Source organism: Rutidosis leptorrhynchoides, chromosome 2 (genome assembly GCF_046630445.1).
Source record: "Rutidosis leptorrhynchoides isolate AG116_Rl617_1_P2 chromosome 2, CSIRO_AGI_Rlap_v1, whole genome shotgun sequence".
Classification (NCBI taxonomy): Eukaryota; Viridiplantae; Streptophyta; class Magnoliopsida; order Asterales; family Asteraceae; genus Rutidosis; species Rutidosis leptorrhynchoides.
In genome coordinates this window covers 330,533,954-330,543,730 of record NC_092334.1, presented here as the reverse complement: position 1 = coordinate 330,543,730, position 9,777 = coordinate 330,533,954, and positions in this window count along the sequence as shown.

Sequence of the window (9,777 nt, the reverse complement as noted above, 5' to 3'; positions counted from 1 at the left end):
GATTTCTATACGGCGGTATGAACAATGGTAGTAACGATGTGGTTTACAGTCCCACATGACTATAAAAATTTAGATCCATTAAGGAAATTGGATCTTTATGAAAACATTTGATCTTTTGAAAATTAAATCTAGTTTTTACCCTAGATAAGTTTTCCGGAATAACCCTTTACCGGTGTTTGCAAAATATTTGTGTGGGTTTGGTGGGTTTCAGATTTGAAAATTTTAGCTCAAAACTTGCGGTTTTGTGTCACCCACTTGCTAACCTTGTATTTGGAAAGCAACACGTCCAGTTTACTTGTCCCGTATATTACCTTTCGGTAAACTACCGTCCGGTTGTAAAGGAAAGCGTTGAACAAGAAACTGTTAAGGCAATGTCCTATGACATGCAGATGATTATGGTCTTATTAAACGTGTCGGATGCTAGAAATATCCTTGGTAGGAGCGATAGTAAAGATCATCCTATGATTTTTCGGTCTGGCACAAGGTCCTGTCTCCGACCATGCTATGCAACCACCGTTCTTACGGTTGACACCCGATTTAGTTCAGGTGACCTAATGAATTCCAGGTGAATTCCTAGGATTTTACGTTCAATGGTAATGAACGCATTGAAAATGGTTTTTCAGAAAACAAATCGGTTTGTAGTTTTGATCAAAATATTTTCTCGTTCAAGCTCGAGTTTAGATATCATTGAATTCCATGAGTTTGAATTCTCAATCTTTAAGGTCAATCTCTAGGATTGAGTAATATCAGTCTTAAAAGCTGATTTTTAATCTTTAAGGAGATTATCCTTTCTGGGGATCTGATTCATTAGTCTTATCCAGCTAATTTGCACGGTGCCTCCCCATTGTACGAGATAAATCCTTCTCATGGTTAGGATAAATCTGACCACTTGGCGACCCTGTTTGATGCTGAGGTCCGTGGATTTCCAGCTGATTTTAGTGATGACTTTTCTAGATTTTTCGTCAACCTACAGCTGGTCTGGACGACAACTTCATGACCTAAATCAAGAAGCGCGTTTCTTTTTAGGAAGACTTTACTTCCTTTTAATGATGGAATTGATTCATCGTGTAGATCGATCTTTTCTTTTCTTTCATTGGGTAAAACAGTTTAGTTTAGTCCAAAGCAAAAGTATTTTCAGTTATTTGTTACAGATATATGTGACATATGTTTAAGATAACTTGGTAAATTTTCCCACACTTGGCTTTTATTTTCCTTTTTATCGTCCTCTATTCCATTTTAAATGAATTTTAACATTTTAGTTTGTTTCTCAATTTATGTCCTTTCCGAGGTAACAATAATTTCGGTGTTAAAACCTAGTTTTATCGTTCATAAATATGTATAAACATGATTTTAATTCATTTAATTGAAAATTTTGAAAAATTTTACTAGAATTGGGTAGTCAGTATATAAGACTAGGGCTGTTCTTTTTTATCAGAGAGCACTAGATTCTAATACAACTACTGCTTTACTAGTATTTTTAATGGTAACCAAGTGTATAAAGTAAAAATTTTTAAAATCCGAAAGAATTTAATCCCTTCCCACACTTAAGATCTTGCAATGCCCTCATTTGCAAGAAATTAGTAACAATTTAAATTATTGAGGGTGATTTGCGTGAAAATGATTAAATTTTTACCAAAGTTTCCAAATATATTGGCGTTTGTTTGCTGAATGATAAATGGTGCACGTCATTTGTTCATTCCGTCTTGTTGTTATTTCACATATATTTTGCATCTTGTCGTCAAAATTACTTGCTTTTGCTGAACTTAATGCCAGTCTTTGAAAACGCGTTGTTTTATCCTGTTTTGTGCATAACATAAAATACATACAATATAAATATAATCATACATGTAATTTGAAATGGAACTTTGGCATCCCACTTTCAAACTATAAGAAAAATATTAGTTCACAATAATAATAAGAATATCAAACATTACATAAACGTAATAAAAATGTTAAGTGTTTTAAAATAATAAAAATATAAATTACCAACTTATCTCTACTGATCAGGAGGTGGGTTAGGAGGATAATTAGGATAAGGATCCCAATTCATGTTCGGATCAGGGTTCCATGGCTGTTGATAGGTGAACTGGTATGCTGCGTCATAATCATATAAATCATAGGGTGGTCTCATTTCTGGCTGATGTGCGGGATAGTATGCGGGTCGGGTTGGATAATACATCTCGCCAGGCTGCAACTGGCTTATAATTTGGCGCTGATGATAATCCCATCGGCCATACTCTCGTTGCCGGGAATGCTCGTAGTCATTCCGACGTTGCCATGCCTCGTACTGCATATGCCTATCATAGTTCGTCATGTATTCATCCTCCATACGAACGCCTAAATCAAGAGCAGTCTCCCGAACAACTCCTATAATGTTGTTCACCTCTTCCATTTCGTCATCCGAACCTCTTTCTACCTGTCGCTGAGGTCCCTCGTATCGATATACCCGACCACGTCTCATCAATAATACCCTTGCACCGTGATAAAGGTTTGAACTTATAGTTTCACCTTCGTCCTCTATTTCGTTCATTGGACCCCCTTGGTGCTTATCCACACCTAAATACTCTCCAATGAGAGTAATGAAAATACCACCACCTATAATACTCCCCGATTTCATCCCCGAAACTACATTAGCGAGATAATAACCAACACAATAGGGAATGTTAACGAAACTCCTCGGGTCTCTAATACACTTGAGGTAGAACAAATCGTTTACGGTCAATTTCTCCTTATTCTTACCCCTTTGTGTAATTGTGTTTGCTAAGAATCTATGAATCACCCGGAGTTCAGCTCTGTCTATATCTAAGTATGTATGATTTCCACTGGCGTGAAATTCATTAAAGTGGGACATACGCCTCCAGACGGCGTTAATATCAAATTCCCTATCTATCCTTTCTCCTTGGGCAATCAGGCTATTACAGTCGGGGCTCAAAAGTTCAGCAGGGGTGTAAATCTGTAAGGCCCTGGCTAAATCTATCATGGACATTCTGTACATGCGTCCACCTAACAGAAATCTAATAAAGCTTCTATCATCTATCCTCCTAACATCACTGTTTAACTTAATAGTACTAAGTAATTCTATACACCATTCCCTATATATGGTTCTACGAATTGAAAATAGGCGCATCCAATCGTTAAACTGAGAATTACCATACCTTTGCACCAATAATTCCCGAATCGGTTCGGCAAGGTCAACTGTTTCCAAAGGTACCCAGTCAATTGCCCTTGGCATTTCAACAACCTTAAAGTAGAGAATGTGCATGTTCTTTTGATAATCTGGATACTCTATCCAACATCGATCAAATCTCAGATTTGGGTGTAACTGATCTTCATTAATGTCTAAGCTCAGAATCATTTGATGTGGAGCGAATTGACGAAACTGATTCACGAATAATTGATCTTGATCGTGATATGGAATATCTTGATCTTCATGTTCTTCTTCTTCTTGTTGCATATGTTGTTCTTGTTCATGAAACATTTCCGGTTCGGGCTCTGGTTGTCTGGACGATGATGCACCGTCCGTATCTGTATTTCTCTGCAAAACACATTAAACACAAAATTTGTGCATCCAAATATGCATTAGTGTTAGCAAAATAATAACTTGAAACAATTATGATGACATGTTCAATTCATAACACATTTTATACACATTTTCTTAACAATAACAATTCTACACTTTTACATACGAAAATGTATACAATGTTTTATCACATTTAAACTCTTAAATATGTCAACAATAATCATTATAGCAATTAAACACTTGTTACATGGCATTCAAATCAAACTAGTGCTCATTTTCACATTTTTGTCAAGTCTACACTTTGTCAAATAAGCATATACGAAAAATGTACATCAAGTTCATAAGCATTTATCTCAAATAACATGCCAAAATAATCACTACTAGCAATGAAACAAGTTTCAAATGGCCTTTATATCAAATTATCCAAGTTCATGAATTTTTAGACTTAAAAAGTCCACTTTAATTCTCAAAAACATGTTTAGGCTCAAAGTTTGGATCAATTAACTACCTAAACATGTTACACTACTTAATTTAGCAACAATTCATGACAAAAATCGGCCATAACCTGTTTATATCAAAAAGCCCCAAATTGCTCAAGAACACAAACCCTAGATTCTTAAAAATTTGAAGTTTTTAGCTTCAATTCATGTTAAATAGCTTCTATCTAGGATATACATGCATAATATAACAACAATTTAGCTCTAATTACACCTAAATTTAACAAAATCAAAATATAAAATTTCTAGCTCAAGAACACAAAAATTTGAATTTAAAGAGATTAGGGGTGAAATCTTTACCTTTCTCCTGAAGGGGTTGAGACTACTGAATCTAGGCATGATTGTTGTGAAGTCTTGCAAGAAATTTGGTGAAAAATGGCGGATTTTTGAGAGTATTTGGGTGCAAGTTCGTGTATATGTGTGTGTATTGTGAGAAAGAAACAGGTCGACTGGAATTTTGATCCTGGCAAATTTTGATCCTGGCCAGTTTTTTTTTTTTTTTTTTTTTTTTTTTTTTTTTTTTTTTTATAAAAACCTTATACTTTTAAAACATAAAATTTAATAAAATTTTAAAAATTTTGTTTCTTTTTAAGACGAGGTCGTTTCGGGACGATGCCCTAGTCTGTCCCTCGACAAAATTTTAAAATTTTGTCATTTTCAAGCGATTGTTTTAAAAGCTTAGATTTTTGGATTTTTTAATTTTTTTGGCATACTTTAAATCAATAAGATTAAAAATAATGATAATAAAAGTTCTCGTCCCTCCCTCGGGTAAAGCAATTTCGGTTCAAAGACCTAGTCTTCAACTTACGACGAATTTTAAAAATCATATTTTTAACTTAATGAGATAAAGTAAATTTTTGTTTTTAAATTCACACAACTTAAATATAAAATTCAAAATTAATATTAAAAAAAATCACACCAAACTTAAAATTTGAAATGCATAAAATGAAAAATTCATATTTTTTAAAAATTCACACCAGACTTAATTTAAAAATTCATATTATAAATTCATACCAAACTTATATTAATTTTTCAAATATTTACAATTTTAAAAATATTGTTTTTACAAAGTTTACAATATTAATTTAAGATTTAAATATTAAGATTAAAAACATGGTAAAAATAAAATTAAAAATCTTTTTGTCTTTTTATCCCACTTTAATCAATCAAATATTATCAAAAATATGCGCCCCTCTTTTCGGTAAAGTAATTTCGGTTCCAAGACCTAATTTGACTCATGACGAATTTTTGAAATATTTTGGGTTGATTGATTAAAGATATTTATACCTTAAGAATAAACGTTAAATTTCGCAGTGATGTAATAAATTTTTGAACGATATCAATAATTTCGGTCGCCAAACCTAATTTTATTCAATACCAATTTAATACTTTTTAGCGAACAAATTAGCATTTATTATCAAAAGGATAAAAATAAAAATAAAAATAAAAACTGTACAGACATACCTGTGAAATAGATTTCTTAGTTATATGATCTATTCCATTCATAAGATAGTCGGTTTAATTGGTTTTCCATGGCTGCATAGGCGTAACCTCGAGCATTCAGTGTCTTTTCTTCTAAACATATGAACGGTCCGTCTCTGCATAAAGTAACAAATTCGGTATTTGAATAGGTTTGATTATTTGAACATTTACCTCCATGTGACCATTTTCCGCATTTGTGACATCGTTCTAGGTGTCGTACTCTTCTTTTCGCTGCGGATTTTGATTTTCCTTTACCAAATTGTAACTTATTATCTTCGCATCTGGATCCTTTTCTAACTCCGTCCATTCTTTCTCTGATTACTGATACTAATTCACTCGGTAGTATGTCATTATTACGTTTAGTGATCAAAGCGTGTAGCATTAGACCATGGTTTAGTTCACAGGCAGTCTTCATTTTGTAAAAACCTAAAAAAAATAAAAATTCAGAATGGGGGGAGAAGACTAGTTCTTTAGGGTCTGCTAGGGAAAGACCATACGTGTTCCATTTTCGAGAACTACACGAACACGAAAACAGACAATCTAACTCTAACAGAAATATATATTATCCTTTAAAGACTTGATTCTCCCCACACTTAGTTAGCTGTGGTATCGAAATTGTGATTAACTTCGTTGTCGACTTCCATCGGACCATGTATGTAATGTTTAACTCTGTGACCATTAACTTTAAATTCTATCCCATTTGAATTTATTAATTCTATCGTTCCGTATGGGAAAACTCTTTTGACTATGAATGGTCCAGACCATCTTGATTTCAATTTTCCAGGAAATAGCTTGAATCGTGAATTGAAAAGAAGAACTCTGTCTCCTTCTTTAAATTCTTTTGAACTTCTGATTCTTTTATCATGCCATTTCTTCGTTCTTTCTTTATAGATTAACGAATTTTCGTATGCTTCATGTCTTAATTCTTCTAATTCGTTTAGTTGACTTAATCGTAGACGTCCGGCTTCATGTAAATCAAGATTACATGTCTTCAAAGCCCAAAATGCTTTGTGTTCAATTTCTACTGGAAGATGACATGCTTTTCCATAAACAAGTCTAAAAGGTGTGGTTCCAATTGGAGTTTTGTAGGCTGTTCTAAAAGCCCAGAGTGCATCCTCCAATTTAATGGACCATTCCTTCGGATTTGATCCTACGGTTTTCTCTAGAATACGTTTTAAAGCTCGGTTGGTATTTTCAACTTGTCCACTTGTTTGTGGATGATATGCGGTGGAGATTTTATGAGTTACTCCATATCTTTTAAGAACTTTCTCAAGTTGATTATTACAGAAATGAGTACCCCGATCACTTATTAAAGCTTTCGGTGTTCCAAACCTTGCAAAAAGACGTTTTAAAAAGTTGACTACAACTCGTGCATCGTTAGTTGGGAGAGCTTGTGCTTCCGCCCATTTAGATACATAATCAATGGCTACGAGTATATATAGATTATTATGAGATTTTGGAAATGGACCCATAAAGTCAATACCCCAAATGTCAAATACTTCACATACTTGGATGACATTTTGTGGCATTTCATCACGTTGACTTATTTTTCCGGCCCTTTGACATGCATCACAGGATTTGCAAAGAAGGTGTGCGTCTTTGTAAATTGTAGGCCAATAGAATCCAGCTTCATAAACTTTTCTTGCTGCTAGTTGAGGCCCATAATGCCCTCCTGTTGGTCCTGTGTGACAATGGTTTAAAATTTTACTAGCTTCATCTCCAAATACACATCGGCGTATTATTCCATCGGGACAACTTTTAAACAGATGTGGATCTTCCCAGAAATAGTGTTTTATATCACTGAAGAATTTCTTTCGTCTTTGGTACGATAATCCTTTTTCAAGGAATCCACAAACTAAGTAGTTTGCATAGTCTGCAAACCATGGGATTTCTTTATAATCTATCTTCAATAGATATTCATCAGGAAAGTTGTCTTGTATGGCCGATTCATTTAGAACTTCTAACTCAGGATTTTCAAGACGAGAAAGATGATCAGCGGCGAGATTTTCTGCTCCTCTTTTATCTCGGATTTCAATATCAAACTCTTGTAAGAGTAAGATCCAACGGATTAATCTTGGTTTAGCATCTTGTTTTGAAAATAGGTATCTAAGAGCAGAATGGTCGGTATAGACCACCGTTTTTGCTAGAACGAGATATGATCGAAATTTGTCAAAAGCAAAGACAATAGCAAGGAGTTCTTTTTCAGTAGTTGTATAGTTCGTTTGTGCTCCTTGTAACGTCTTACTAGCATAATATATAGGTTGAAATCGTTTTTCAATCCTTTGTCCTAAAACGGCTCCCATTGCAAAATCACTTGCATCGCACATTAGTTCAAATGGTAGATTCCAATTTGGTGTTATCATGATCGGCGCATTAGTGAGTTTTTCTTTAAGAATATTAAAAGATTTGATACATTCATCTGAAAAGATGAATGGCGCATCCTTTTCTAGGAGTTTATTCATAGGAGTGGCAATTTTAGAAAAATCTTTTATGAAACGTCGGTAAAAACCGGCATGCCCTAGAAAACTCCTAACTCCTCTAACATTGGTGGGATGTGGAAGTTTAGCAATTACATCTACTTTAGCTCTATCCACTTCAATTCCTTCTTTTGAAATTTTATGTCCAAGAACGATGCCTTCTTTAACCATGAAATGGCATTTCTCCCAATTAAGTACTAGATTTGATTTTTCGCATCTAATTAGCATTCGTTCCAGATTAACTAGACATGATTTAAATGTATCACCGAAGACTGAAAAGTCATCCATGAATACTTCCATGCATTCTTCTATCATGTCATGAAAAATCGCCATCATACACCTTTGAAAGGTTGCAGGGGCGTTGCAAAGTCCAAATGGCATGCGTTTGTAAGCAAAAGTACCATAAGGGCACGTGAATGTGGTTTTCTCTTGATCTTCGGGTGCTATTGGAATTTGAAAATATCCGGAAAATCCATCTAGAAAACAATAGTAACTATTTTCGGCTAATCTTTCCAACATTTGATCTATGAAAGGTAAGGGAAAGTGATCTTTTCTGGTGGCGTCATTTAATTTTCTATAATCAATACATACACGCCATCCTGTTACAGTCCTAGTAGGAATAAGCTCATTTTTCTCATTTGTAATGACAGTCATGCCACCCTTCTTAGGCACGCATTGAACTGGGCTTACCCATGGACTATCAGAGATTGGATATATCAAACCTGCATCTAGCAGTTTAATAATCTCTTTCTTAACTACATCTTGCATATTAGGATTTAGTCTTCGTTGACGTTGCACATACGTTTTATGACCTTCTTCCATAAGGATTTTATGTGTGCAATACGAAGGACTTATTCCTTTAATATCATGAATCTTCCATGCAATGGCTGGTTTATGAGCTTTCAACACAGAAATGAGTTGTGATTTCTCATTTTCAGTAAGAGAAGACGATATTATTACAGGTAATTCAGATTCACCATGTAAATAAGCGTATTCCAAATGGTTTGGAAGTGGCTTTAACTCTAATTTCGGAGGTTCTTCTATCGATGATTTATATCGATATATGTATTCTTCTTTTAGCATTTGAATTTCTTCTGTTGTTGGTTCATATCCATTAGCTATAAGTGTAGCTAACATTTCAGCTTCATCAATTGGTTCATTACTTTCTCCTAAAGAACATTCTCCTGTTCCTTGTAATTCTGGAAATTCTTCTAATAATTCTGCATGTGCATCTATAGTTTGAATATAATAACATGTATCATCTGCAGATTGTGGTTGTTGCATTGCTCTATCAACTGAAAAGGTAACACTCTCATCCTCTATACTTAGGGTCAATTTCTTACCGAACACGTCTATCATTGCTTTAGCCGTGTTTAAGAATGGTCTTCCTAATATGAGAGGAACTTGAGAATCTTCTTCCATATCCAAAACAACAAAATCTACTGGAAATACTAAAGTACCAACTTTAACTAGCATGTTCTCCATTATCCCTCTAGGATATTTTATTGATCTATCGGCTAGTTGTATGCTTATTCTTGTTGGTTTCAATTCTCCAAGGTCTAGTTTAGCGTATAGTGAATACGGCATTAGATTTATACTAGCACCTAAGTCTGCCAATGCTTCTATTGAAATAAGACTACCCAGAAAACATGGAATTGTGAAACTTCCTGGATCAGATAGTTTTTCTGGTATCTTATTCAACAGCACTGCAGAACAATTAGCATTCATAGTAACAGCCGAGAGTTCTTCCATTTTCTTTCTATTTGAGATTAGATCTTTCAAGAATTTAGCATATCTTGGC